Genomic DNA, 11,631 nt, shown 5'->3' on the forward strand with positions numbered 1-11,631 from the left:
CGCGGCTTCATTCATTCTGGCCCGGCGACGGCGGAGCGTCGTCCTGTTGCTGGTGCGATGCGTTGGCAGCATGCTGTTGCTCATCCCTCTGATTCTGCTGCTCGGCGAGGGAACGGCCAGCTTCTTCTAGGGTCGCCCCCTCCCCCTGCAGAGGCTGGTAGCGGTTGCTCACGTCCAGCTCTTGCGCTACAATCGTAAGGTTTTCGCGCGGGCTTGTTTCTTCGGCGGCGGCTGCTTGAAGCCCTCGGTGGTTGCGTCGCGGCGCGTTGCGTGACGCACTGAAGATCGGTCTCGTCGGCTTCTTCTGTACAGCGCGGACCCCCTCCTTTCTTCTGTGTCGTCCTCCGCTGTAGCGGCACTCGAATCCGAACCGTATTCCATGTCAGCGTCCATGTATGTCTCCGCGGTCGAGGTACTACTTCTTCCCTGTTCCGCGGGTTGAGTCGTCATAGATGCGCCGGCTGATGGAGGGGCGGCCGCCAGGGCAGGCCCTGCCGGACCGCGGCCGGCCGGCGCGGTTGCGGTTGCCGCATCGTTCGCGAAGCGCGCGAGCGCACTCTCCACGTCTGTTCGCTGCGACATCTCAGTCACGACTGGTCCGCGCTCGCCTGGCGCTGCTTGTAAAGTGTTGTCTCTACCCTGGTGCTCTCTAGGACGTCCGCGCCCAGTCTGGTCTCCATCTATAGCAGCTCTCTGAGGCCTGTCCTTTGTTGGGCGCTCCATTCGCGGTCCGCGCCCGCCTGGCGTTGATCCTGCTGTGTTGGCACTTCCCTGGTGCTCTGACGGTCGTCCGCGCTCGGCACGTCCGGTCATCTGCTGCCGTGGCGGCTGTCAGAGGCCCGTCCTGCGTCGAGAGTTGCGTTCGCGGTCCGTGCCCGCCTGGCGCTTCTCCTGCGGTGTTACTACTTTTTGAGGAGTCTCTTGGTTCCTTTCGTTGGGCCCTGATAAGCTCCAGAGCCTGACTCCACGCCGAGCTGAGCTGGTAACTGCTGTCTCGGTTTATTAGGTTGTCTGTGACCTTGATCTCGATGGCCTCCCTTATGACGCTGTCCCAAAATCTTGGAGTCTGTGTCACAATTTTGGTGTTGTTGTTGTCCATTGAGTGACTGAGCTCCAGACAGTGCTCCGCTATGGAAGATTTGTTTGCCTATCCGAGTCTGGTGTGCCTCTTGTGTTCTTTGCACCTGACGGCACGGGATGTTGTAAATGCCTGGTTTACATAGCCCCAGATCGTCCTTCACACTCCCTGGCATTGTACCAATTTTGAGGGGTGGACAGAAGATACTCTTTATATCATATTTTGAGATAGTTCTGCTGATCTTTGCAGAAATAGCTCCAGCATATGGCAGGTATGCCACCTCCTTCACCTCCTCTGGCTCCTCTTCTGTACCCTTGCAAGTTGTCAAGCAAATCCAACACCTTCCATGAAAACCCTGACATGATAAGCAAATCCAGTAGTATGTCACATAGCTCCGAATAAATCGTGACATTAAATTAACCAAAGTAATACGAGTAACGAGTGAGCAAATGGAATACCACAGACTAACACAAGAATGCCTAAATGCATGTCGTACCTTCCCACCATAAGACCGACGCAGTTCCGAAGGGAGAACCGAGAACAGAAGCCGAGAGCAGAACTGTGTTAAGCTAGAAGGCCCTACGATAAGGGACAGACTGGACACCCATGTCGCCAGCTAACCACTAGGGCCTCACTACCCGCACGTTTTAGCGTGAGACTGTTTCGCGTCACTGTCACGTCAAGGACCGCTAAAAGGACCACACCAGCTGCAGGTTTTAGCGTGAGACTTTTTCGCGTCTCTGTTACGTTGCAAACTTTAAAAACATTGCCCCACCACGAAAAGTATAACGTTTCTCATTGACCCTGATTGGTCAGATGAAAACACAGCCAGATACTTTTTTTAAACCAACTTCGGTAAATTGTAGTAAGGAGAATTTAGGGGGAGTTGCTTCCGAGACAGCAAGGTGCGTGGAGCTGTGCCGCCTTCCGCCCCCTGACGAACACCGACAAGGTAATGAACGTATGCGATGCCGCATTTTTGAGCGCATAAGGCTTCACTCAGAACTGCAGAAGTCTCATCTGTTACATCCCGTTTTTACGTAATACTAGTGTCGATCGTCAATTGAAGCTCATGGTATTCACATTTGCTACATAAGTTAAAATGTGAAACGCGATGATTTTTCTGTTATATAATTATTGAGAAGTCACATCAGCCACTGTAATTTACAACAAGTTAGATGAGTAATTAAAGATAATCGAGGGTCACTGTAGACCATTTTCATAGTTTTCTCTATTGTGAAACTTAATTTAAACCTAGATTATAGATGTTATATGGCATAGGTCATCCTTCGATCCATTGTAGAACTTAGAAACCCACTCAGGGAATATTCGTTCACATTTCTGTTGAACGCAGTTGGTTTTTATCATCCTGTATTAAAATATTTCCTTTTATCAATTATAAACAATGTTTTGTGAGTAGAATAAAATTTCCAATGGTAAACTTAACTGTTTTTTCGACGTTATTTTACCAGCTAACTAAAACTAGGAAAGCGCTGAACCCCTTCCACTAAATTTAGTTAGTATTAAGATTCTTTTACAGGGAGTGCAGTGGAGCTGACGCTGAAATCATTTAGTATTTGGTTATATCATCGCTAGGCTCACTGAACTCTTCTGAATTCTACATGTCATGTGTGGTCTGGCGTCTCCTTACCAGCAACAGGTCCCAGGTACAAACCAGTCAATTCCCTGAAAAACACACTCAGTCGTTGCGCGAAAGTGGTAGGGAGACACGATATAGAACAGACAGACACCACCATGAGTGTTTAGGCCCTGTGGTTGGCCGGTAGCACGAAGTGCTCTTTGGATGTCTGTGGAGGAGTATCCATTTCTGCTGAACACCAGCTGTAGATCTTCTATCCCTGTGGTCAGACTTTCTCTGTCCAACAGATCCTGAGCCCTGTGAACTAATGTTATCCATTCTTCTGTGCCGGGTGGTGGCAGGTACTGGCTTGAAGGTATAAGTCAGTGTGGGTGGGTTTACGATACACACTGTGCCCCAGAGTGCCATCTGCCATCCTCTGACCAGGATACCCAAGAATGGGAGCTGTCCATCCTTCTCTAGCTCCATAGTAAATTTTATACGTGGGTGGCGTGAATTTAGACGGCAGAGAGAGCACCCAGCGCCCTCTGAGCATAAATACTGGACAAGATCCTCCAGTACGGCAGTCTCAGGTAGCACCTGAAGAAGGCAACGAGTTACGTGGCCGAAATATTGTGCCAGAGCGACACAAACATCCGGCAGTAGACCCGACTATTCCACATCACCGAAATACTTTGGCATCTTTCAGTAAGACAATATGTAATTTAATTTGAAATAATCATGACTACAAGGACCACACAACATGTGTGCGTGCATGAAAAACGTGAAACATTTAACGAAATTCATATGCATCAGAAAGTATTGAGAGATGCTGACTAAATGAGAATGTGATGATTTCAAATACCCTAACATTCAGATGGGTTACTATAAACCCAATTCTGTACAATAGTTCCAAAGTCACCCATCTCACCAAATAACGAAAGTACCATCTCAACAAAGATAAGGGCTCACTAATGTTCTGAAAGGTCTATAAATACCACTACACCAGCCCACGCAATTGGAACCAGAAAATATGCACTCTCTTATAGCACGAGATCTGCGAATGAAGAACAGACCCTGACTTCAGTTGCTTACTCAACAGTAGCAGCTTCTAATGACAAGAGCCTCTGCTGACCATCAGCGTCGAAATCTCGTAAGCATCTGCATTCTAATCGATCAGCCGTCCCATTATCAAGAGTACGATCGTACTGGATATCAGGCGAAATTTGTGACTTGACCGAGGATTTTTTGGTTGGGTTGTCGCAGCAAGTTATCTTGGATGAAGATTGATTGACAGATGTAGAAGTAATTTCGGTTTTATCTGCAGCGACTGTGTTGAAATCCTTGCTGTTCATGTTGCACATTAAGGAACTTCCAGACACGACTGACTCGTAGAGTAGAGTCTGCACAGGATATGGTGAGAGATGGGCAGTGACCAGCACTGGGCGAGTTCTTTCTTTTGTTCAGTAGGAGAGGCCGACAATGTTTGTCACCTTTCGCCCGGTCGGCGACGACAGAATCGAGATGCGTGCTCTGCAGTCTTCCCCGGACGATCTCAAGGAAACTATTCGATAAAAAATGCATTTTTGTGGTACATATAGCTTTATATATCAGCTTCATGATGATGAGATCATCATTTCGTTAATAAACTGCCTATTGGCTTCTGTCTCGGGTTCTTCTGCCGACGTTTATCTAATGATTTTTGTGACGTTTCACCAGCACGAGTGGCTGGCATTGTCAAAGCTTCACCCTCCATTGCCGGTGGTGAACTGGAGCCGAGCTCGCGGTCGCAGACTATATGTACCTGGCGCGCCAATGTCCGAGGGCTTCTCCGCGGTCATTTCCGGTGCGGTTCTCCTCTTGCTACCTGCGACGGTCGTTCGCTGCAGTACGGGAAGCCAGGATCCGTTTACCTTAAGGCTTTCCTCTTTCTTGTTGAAACTGTTCGCGTGTTTTTGTATTTCTACAGCTTCTCTGAACAAGCGCGTGTGATAGTGCTTCTCTACAGCCAGAACTTCCGTATCGGCGAATTTTATTACGTGATCGGTCTCATTCAGTGCGTGCTCTGCCACGGCCGATTTCTCCACCTGCCCCAACCTGCAGTGTCGCTTATGCTCTTTGATCCTGGTGTTAATTGATCGTCCAGTCATTCCGACATAGACTTTTCCGCATGTGCATGGTATACGGTATATTCTCGACATTGCAAGTGGGTCTCTTTTCTCCTTCGGCGATCTAAGGCACTCTTTGATCTGCCTTGTCCGTTTGAAAATCGTCTTTGCGCCATGTTTGCGCAATATACGGCCGATTCCGTCCGTCACTCTGGGAATGTATGGCGGAAAGGCCGTACCCGACATTTCTTTTTCTGCTTCCTTACTTCGCCGAGTGTTTGGCTCTGTTACACTTCTAATATAATTTGTGGAGTACCCATTGCTCCTCAGAACAGTTTCCAGATGTTGTATTTCTCGTTTGAGGTGTTGCAGCTCACATATTCGTCCTGCACTCGTTACGAGCGTACTAATCATGCCTCTTTTCTGGCATGTTGGTCCCGAGACAGAAGCCAATGGGCAGTTTGTGAACAAGTGGCCACGAAAGCCTTAACAATTTTGTATTTCGTTAATAGTCACAGTCATTGTGGTATTTACATGGAACTAAAAGACTGCGAGAAATTAGAAAAAGTTTGGAATAAAAAACTTCACAGTGGCTCGCCTGCGAAGCTTCCAGAACTAGCACTCCTAGGAGAAAGGATATTGTGGAGACATGGCTTAGCCACAGCCTGGGGGATGTTCTGCAAGGTTCGCAGGAGAGGTTCTGTGAAGTTTGGAAGCTTGGAGATGCCGTACTGGCAAAGCTGAAGCTGTGAGGGCGAGTCGTGTCAGTCGGGTAGCTCAGTCGGCGCAGCAGTTGCCCGTGAAAGGCAAAGGTCCCGAGTTCGAGTCTCGGTCAGGCGCAAAGTTTTAATCTGTCAGGACGTTTCGACATTTTACGTGCCAGGACTGAGCGGGGCGGCGCAGTGGTTCGCACTGTATATGTGTGTGTGTGTGTGTGTGTGTGTGTGTGTATGTGTGTGTGTGTGTGTGTGCGTATTGTGTATTAGGCCGAGGACGTAAAGACGACGGAGAGGCTTCGTACCGTTGTAGCCCTCAGTGATTCACAACCCCTCAACAGGCCACAGCAGTCCACCCACCCCACGGCCGCCCTACACCGAACCCAAGGTTACTGTGCGGTTCGGCCTCCACAGGACCCCGCCCCCTCCCCCCCTTTCCCCCGAAATGTCTCATACCAGACGAGTGTTACCACAAATGTTTGTATGTTAATTATGGTGTACGCTGTGCGCGTACTTAGTCTATGCGCAGCAATCGCTGACATAGTGTAACTGAGGCGGAATAAGCGGAACTATCCCTCACTTGACGAGGACGATGGAAAACTGACAAAATACCACAGGCCGGCCGGCACACCGGACCTAGCCACTAATCCGCAGGGCGGATTCGTTCCCGGGACCGGCATGCCTTCCCTCTCGGGAAGTAGTGCATCAGACAGCGCGGATAGCTGGGCAGTGGTTCGGGAGGACGAAGATTCAAACCCGCGTCCCGCCTTCCTGATTTAGGTATTCCGTGACTTGCCTGAATCGCCTCATGCAAATGCTGGGGTAGTTCCTTTGAAAGGGTGGTATGTGATTTCCTTAATCGTACCACACTTACACACCATATCATAAATATCATAAAGAGGAAGCGGGATGGAATCATGGTTAGCAGTCACAATTTATAATTAATACAATTGATTGGCATTACGAATTTTAAGCAATTTGACAATTACAATTTGTGGACGAGCCACTAGATAAAGCTCTGGAAATACAGTTAGAAATCCAACGTACTCGGTATTCACATAAACAGTCCCTTATAAGAAACCAGAATTACTGACAAACTTCAGAAATTTTAAACTCCCATATAGGATTTCGCTCAAAGTACATATAGTAAAAATAATTACCAGTGTAGGGAGACTTAATGACACTTGAACACAGTGCCAAGCTAAGATCCAATTACATAACATGACAGACCACTTAAATATAAAAAAACTACAGCTGAAACGCTGATCTTTAAAAATAAATGTTCACGTGCTCAGACGTGTTAATAAAGAATTACTAGAAGGAGCTGGACAAGGAACTCAGCGAATACTATGCATCTTAAAGTTTAGCCAGTTGCCAATCCGTAATATTTAAGGAAACAGGTTCGTATACGAACAGGTTGCATACGGTATATCTACCAGCTTAACCCGCCTTGGCCGGCCGCGGTGGTCTTGCGGTTCTAGGCACTGCAGTCCGGAACCGCGGGACTGCTACGGTCGCAGGTTCGAATCCTGGTTTAAGTAGTTCTAGGTTCTGATGACCTAAGATGTTAAGTCCCACAGTGCTCAGAGCCATTTGAACCAACCATAACCCGCCTTGGCGGAAGGATGGTAAACCTGCGACTACAGCGGTCGCGCGGCTCCAGACTGTAGGGCCTAGAACCGCTCGGTCACTCCGGCCGGCAATACTAAACTTTGCAAGGCGTTATGTGAACAACTCCCTGTAGCTGCCAGGTTGTTAAACACTGCCGGGCCTAGACCTCGGACGACAGTTCACTCCCCGCCAAGGCGCCGACACAATCAAAAGTTTTTGCGTGAATCAAAAAAACATTCCAATAACTCTGAAACATAGAAAGACTCGGCAGAAGCTTTGACTCGATATATGGGTAAACGTCTAAAGGAAGACGTTGCACTACTGGCAAAATCGCAACTTTGACCTTAAGTATTGTACACATGGGCATCTGTACTAATTGAGTGCAGGCTTTGAAAACGCCAACATAAAATCATTTGATTACAAGAGACACAAAGCACTAATAAATCTTCTGAGAAAACTTTCAAATAACGGCTGCCATTTAACTAGGCCAAATGAACTCTTTCACATCATCTGAAAATTCGACTATGAAAGTCTCACCACAATAACAAAGTTCAAATGTCTCTGAGTGCGTCGGACAACAAAACACCATTACGACCACTTACTCCATGTCACGTACACAATACGAGGTAGCGGGTTCCACACCTTCACCGCTTCACTTCAGATTTCGTAATCAGCGAGGTCACAGAACTTGTACTTCCAAGCTGTCCATGTCGCCAAAATTCCCCACCAATTTCACACCACAACATGTGACGGTCATGACGCTCCTTCGGCACCCGTTGACACTCCCAGCGAATGTCACGACATCTCGAGGGTTACCCGTAGAAGGCTAAGAACAAACTCGCTTCGCCCGGCAACCCGGAAGATAAGACATTCGAAAAGCAAAGATAGCTTAGCTCAACCACAATCGATCTCAACGATACATGAACAAAATAACACTGGCGCCAGTTCGCCTCGGCTCAAAGGGCACGCCCTACATTCTTCTGGATACCTCTCTAATCTGATGCGACCGATCGTCTCACTGTTTCGTTCCCCCTACTCCCCTTCCAAATCAACCTATCGACCAAGTTGCCAAATAAAAGAGTTTCACATGTAGTACAGTAAAAAAAAGTGGCACGACCAGGGCTCGAACTGGGGATTTTTGGTTTGACAAATTAAGGCTGTACTGACTACGACAAGAGAGGCATCCACAGGTCTGTTTCTTCCTGCGCTCCATTAGTTGTGGCTACTTGCTGCTTACCTATTACCCACGTTACCCTGGAGGACAGCACACAGCACAAACTATATCGGAGGTATGGTTGATTGTCGATATACAACCTTCGGTATCGATCAGACAGGATGTCTGGCTGTTATAACAATTTCCCACAATGCTTCACTTGGGCACCTAGCCCCAGTACGCACGAAATTGCAAACAGAAATACGAGGAGAAGCGTTCGTTCAGGATAGACACCGAGCACAGAGTCGTCATCGTAGGTGCGCAGTAACGCCTGTTTTATGACGCTTGAAAGTAGCTCTCTGGCAGCTGCGCGAACGAACCTTTTCACGCCGACTCCAATTTCCTTTTTTGGTCACTGAAGGACAAATCAATTAGTTTGTGGGCTGCTCCTGACGCCAGAACTGAGCGACCCTCATACATGTACGCACACGGAGCCGCTGGCATCACTGAGCCGACGCAGACGTCAACACGCCCGACCGATGCCTAGCTCCGAGGCTTCGGACGCCCCGCTGCGGCCGACTGCCGCCGTCTATTCCCGTCCCATTGCGTCGGGTCCCCGCTGCCGTCTCGTCGGCCTGACGGCGCCAGCGTCACTGGCGATGGCCGTGGCTGTTCCAAGGGCGGCGTCAGGTGGGTCTGGCTCCTCAACACCTTACACGCCAGCTTGTTGTGCTGCGACACGGTTTTCTTCTCAGCCAATTTCGGTTGATAAATCCGGATTACGTTGTGGGACATCGTGGAATATTCCCGCTTTAGCCCCTACAGCATCATGGAGTTCCGATAGGTGGCGGCGCTTTTTGCAGACTTTAAAATGACGTTTGTAACGGAGGTGTTAAATGATGATCAGTTTGGCTTTCGGAAAGGTAAAGGCACCACAGAGGCAGTTGGTAATGGAAGAAAGACTAAAGAAAAACCGAAATACGTACATAGGATTCGTCGAACTAGGAAAAGCGTTCGACAATGTAAAATGGTGCAAGAAGTTCGAAATCGTGAGATAAATAGGGGTAAACTAAGGGAGAGACAGCTAATATACGATATCTACAAGAAAAATGAGGGAATAATAAGAGTGGACGACCATGTACGATTAAAGAGAGTGTGCTGCTACAGGAGAATGTTGAAAAGTAGATGGACTCGTAAGGTAAAGAATCAAGAGATTCTTCAGAGAATCAGCGAAAAAAGGAGAGTATTGGAAAACACTGACAAGAAGATTTTACACGATGATAGAACATGTATTAAGACAACCAAGAATAACACCTATATTACTAGAGGAACCTGTAGAGGGCAAAAACTGTAGTGGAAGACCAATTAGAATATGTTGTCGCCGTGGTCTTCAGTCCAGACACTGGTTTGATGCAGCTCTCCATGCTACTCTATCCTGTGCAAGCTTCTTCATCTCCCAGTACCTAATGCAACCTACAGCCTTCTGAATCTGGTTAGTGTATTCATCTCTTGGTCTCCCTCTCCGATTTTTACCCTCCACGCTGCCCTCCAGTACTAAATTGGTGATCCCTTGATGCCTCAGAACATGTCGTACCAACCGATCCCTTCTTCTAGTCAAGGTGTTCCACAAATTTTTCTTCTCCCTCATTCCATTCAATACTTTCTCATTAGTTATGTGATCTACTCATCCAATCTTCAGCATTCTTGTGTAGCACCACATTTCGAAAGCTTCTATTCTTGTCTAAACTATTTATCGTCCATGTTTCACTTCCATACATGGCTACACTCCATACAAATACTTTCAGAAAAGACTTCCTGACACTTAAATCTAAACCCTATGTCAACAACTTTCTGTTCTTCAGAAGCGCTTTCCTTGTAATTGCCAGTCTACATTTTATATCCTCTCTACTTCGAGCATCATTAGTTATTTTGCTCCCCAAATAGCAAGACTCATTTACTACTTTACGTGTCTCATTTCCTAATCTAATTCCCTCAGCATCACCCGATTTAATTCGACTACATTCCATTATCTTTGTTTTGCTTTTGAAGATGTTCATCTTATATCCTCCTTTCAAGACGCTGTTCATTCCGTTCAACTGCTCTTCCAGGTACTTTGCTGTCTCTGACAGAATTACAATGTCATCGGCAAACCTCAAAGTTTTTATTCCTTCTCCATGTATTTAATTCCTTCTCCGAATTTTTCTTTTGTTTCGTTTACTGCTTTCTTAATGTACAGATTGCATAACGTCGGGGAGAGGCTACAACCCTGTCTCACTCCCTTCCCAACCGCTGCTTCCACTAGGTGCCCCTCGACTCTTATAACTGCCAACTGGTATCTGTACAAATTGTAAATAGCCTTTCGCTCCCTGTATTTTACCCCTGCCGCCTTTAGAATTTGAAAGAGAGTATTCCAATCAACATAGCCAAAAGCTTTCTATAAGTCTACAAATACCAGAAACGCAGGTTTGCCTTCACTTAATCTACCTTCTAAGATAAGCCGTAGGGTCAGCATTGACTCCCGTGTTACATTTCTACGGAATCCAAACTGATCTTCCCCGACGTAGGCTTCTACCAGTTTTTCTATTCGTCTGTAAATAATTCGTGGTAGTATTTTGCAGCTGTGACTTATTAAACTGATAGTTCGGTAATTTTCACATCTGTCGACACCTGCTTTTTTTGAGATTGGAATTATTATGTTCTTGATGCCTGAGTTATTTCGCCTGTCTCATACATCTTGTTCACCAGATGGTAGAGTTTTGTCAGGGCTGGCTCTCCCATGGCTGTTAGTAGTTCTAATGGAATGTTGTCTACTTCCAGGGCCTTGTTTCGCCTTAGGTCTTTCAGGGCTCTGCCAAACTCTTCACGAAGTATCATATCTCCCATTTCATCCTCATCTAGATTTTCATTTCCATAATATTGTCCTCAAGTACATGGCCCTTGTGCAGAACCTCTATATATTCCTTCCACCCTTCTACTTTCTCTTCTTTGCTTAGAACAGGGTTTCCATCTGAGCTCTTGATATTCATAAAAATGCTTCTCTTTTCACCAAAGGGATTTTTAATCTTCCTTTATGCAGTATCTGTTTTACCCTTAGTGTTATATGCCTCTACATCCTTACACTTGTCCTATAGCGATCCCCGCTTAGCCATTTTGCACTTCCTGTCAATCTCATTTTTGAGACGTTTGTATTCCTTTTTTCCCTGCTTCATTTACTGCAGTTCTAAGTTTTGTCATTTCATCAATTAAATTCAGTATGTGTTCTGTTACCCAAGGATTTCTACTAACCCATGTATTTTTACCTACTCGATCCTCTGCTGGCTTCACTATTTCATTTCTCAAAGCTACCCATTCTTCATCTACTGTACTTCTTCCCCCCATTCTTGTCA

Source organism: Schistocerca gregaria, chromosome 9 (genome assembly GCF_023897955.1).
Source record: "Schistocerca gregaria isolate iqSchGreg1 chromosome 9, iqSchGreg1.2, whole genome shotgun sequence".
Lineage (NCBI taxonomy): Eukaryota > Metazoa > Arthropoda > Insecta > Orthoptera > Acrididae > Schistocerca > Schistocerca gregaria.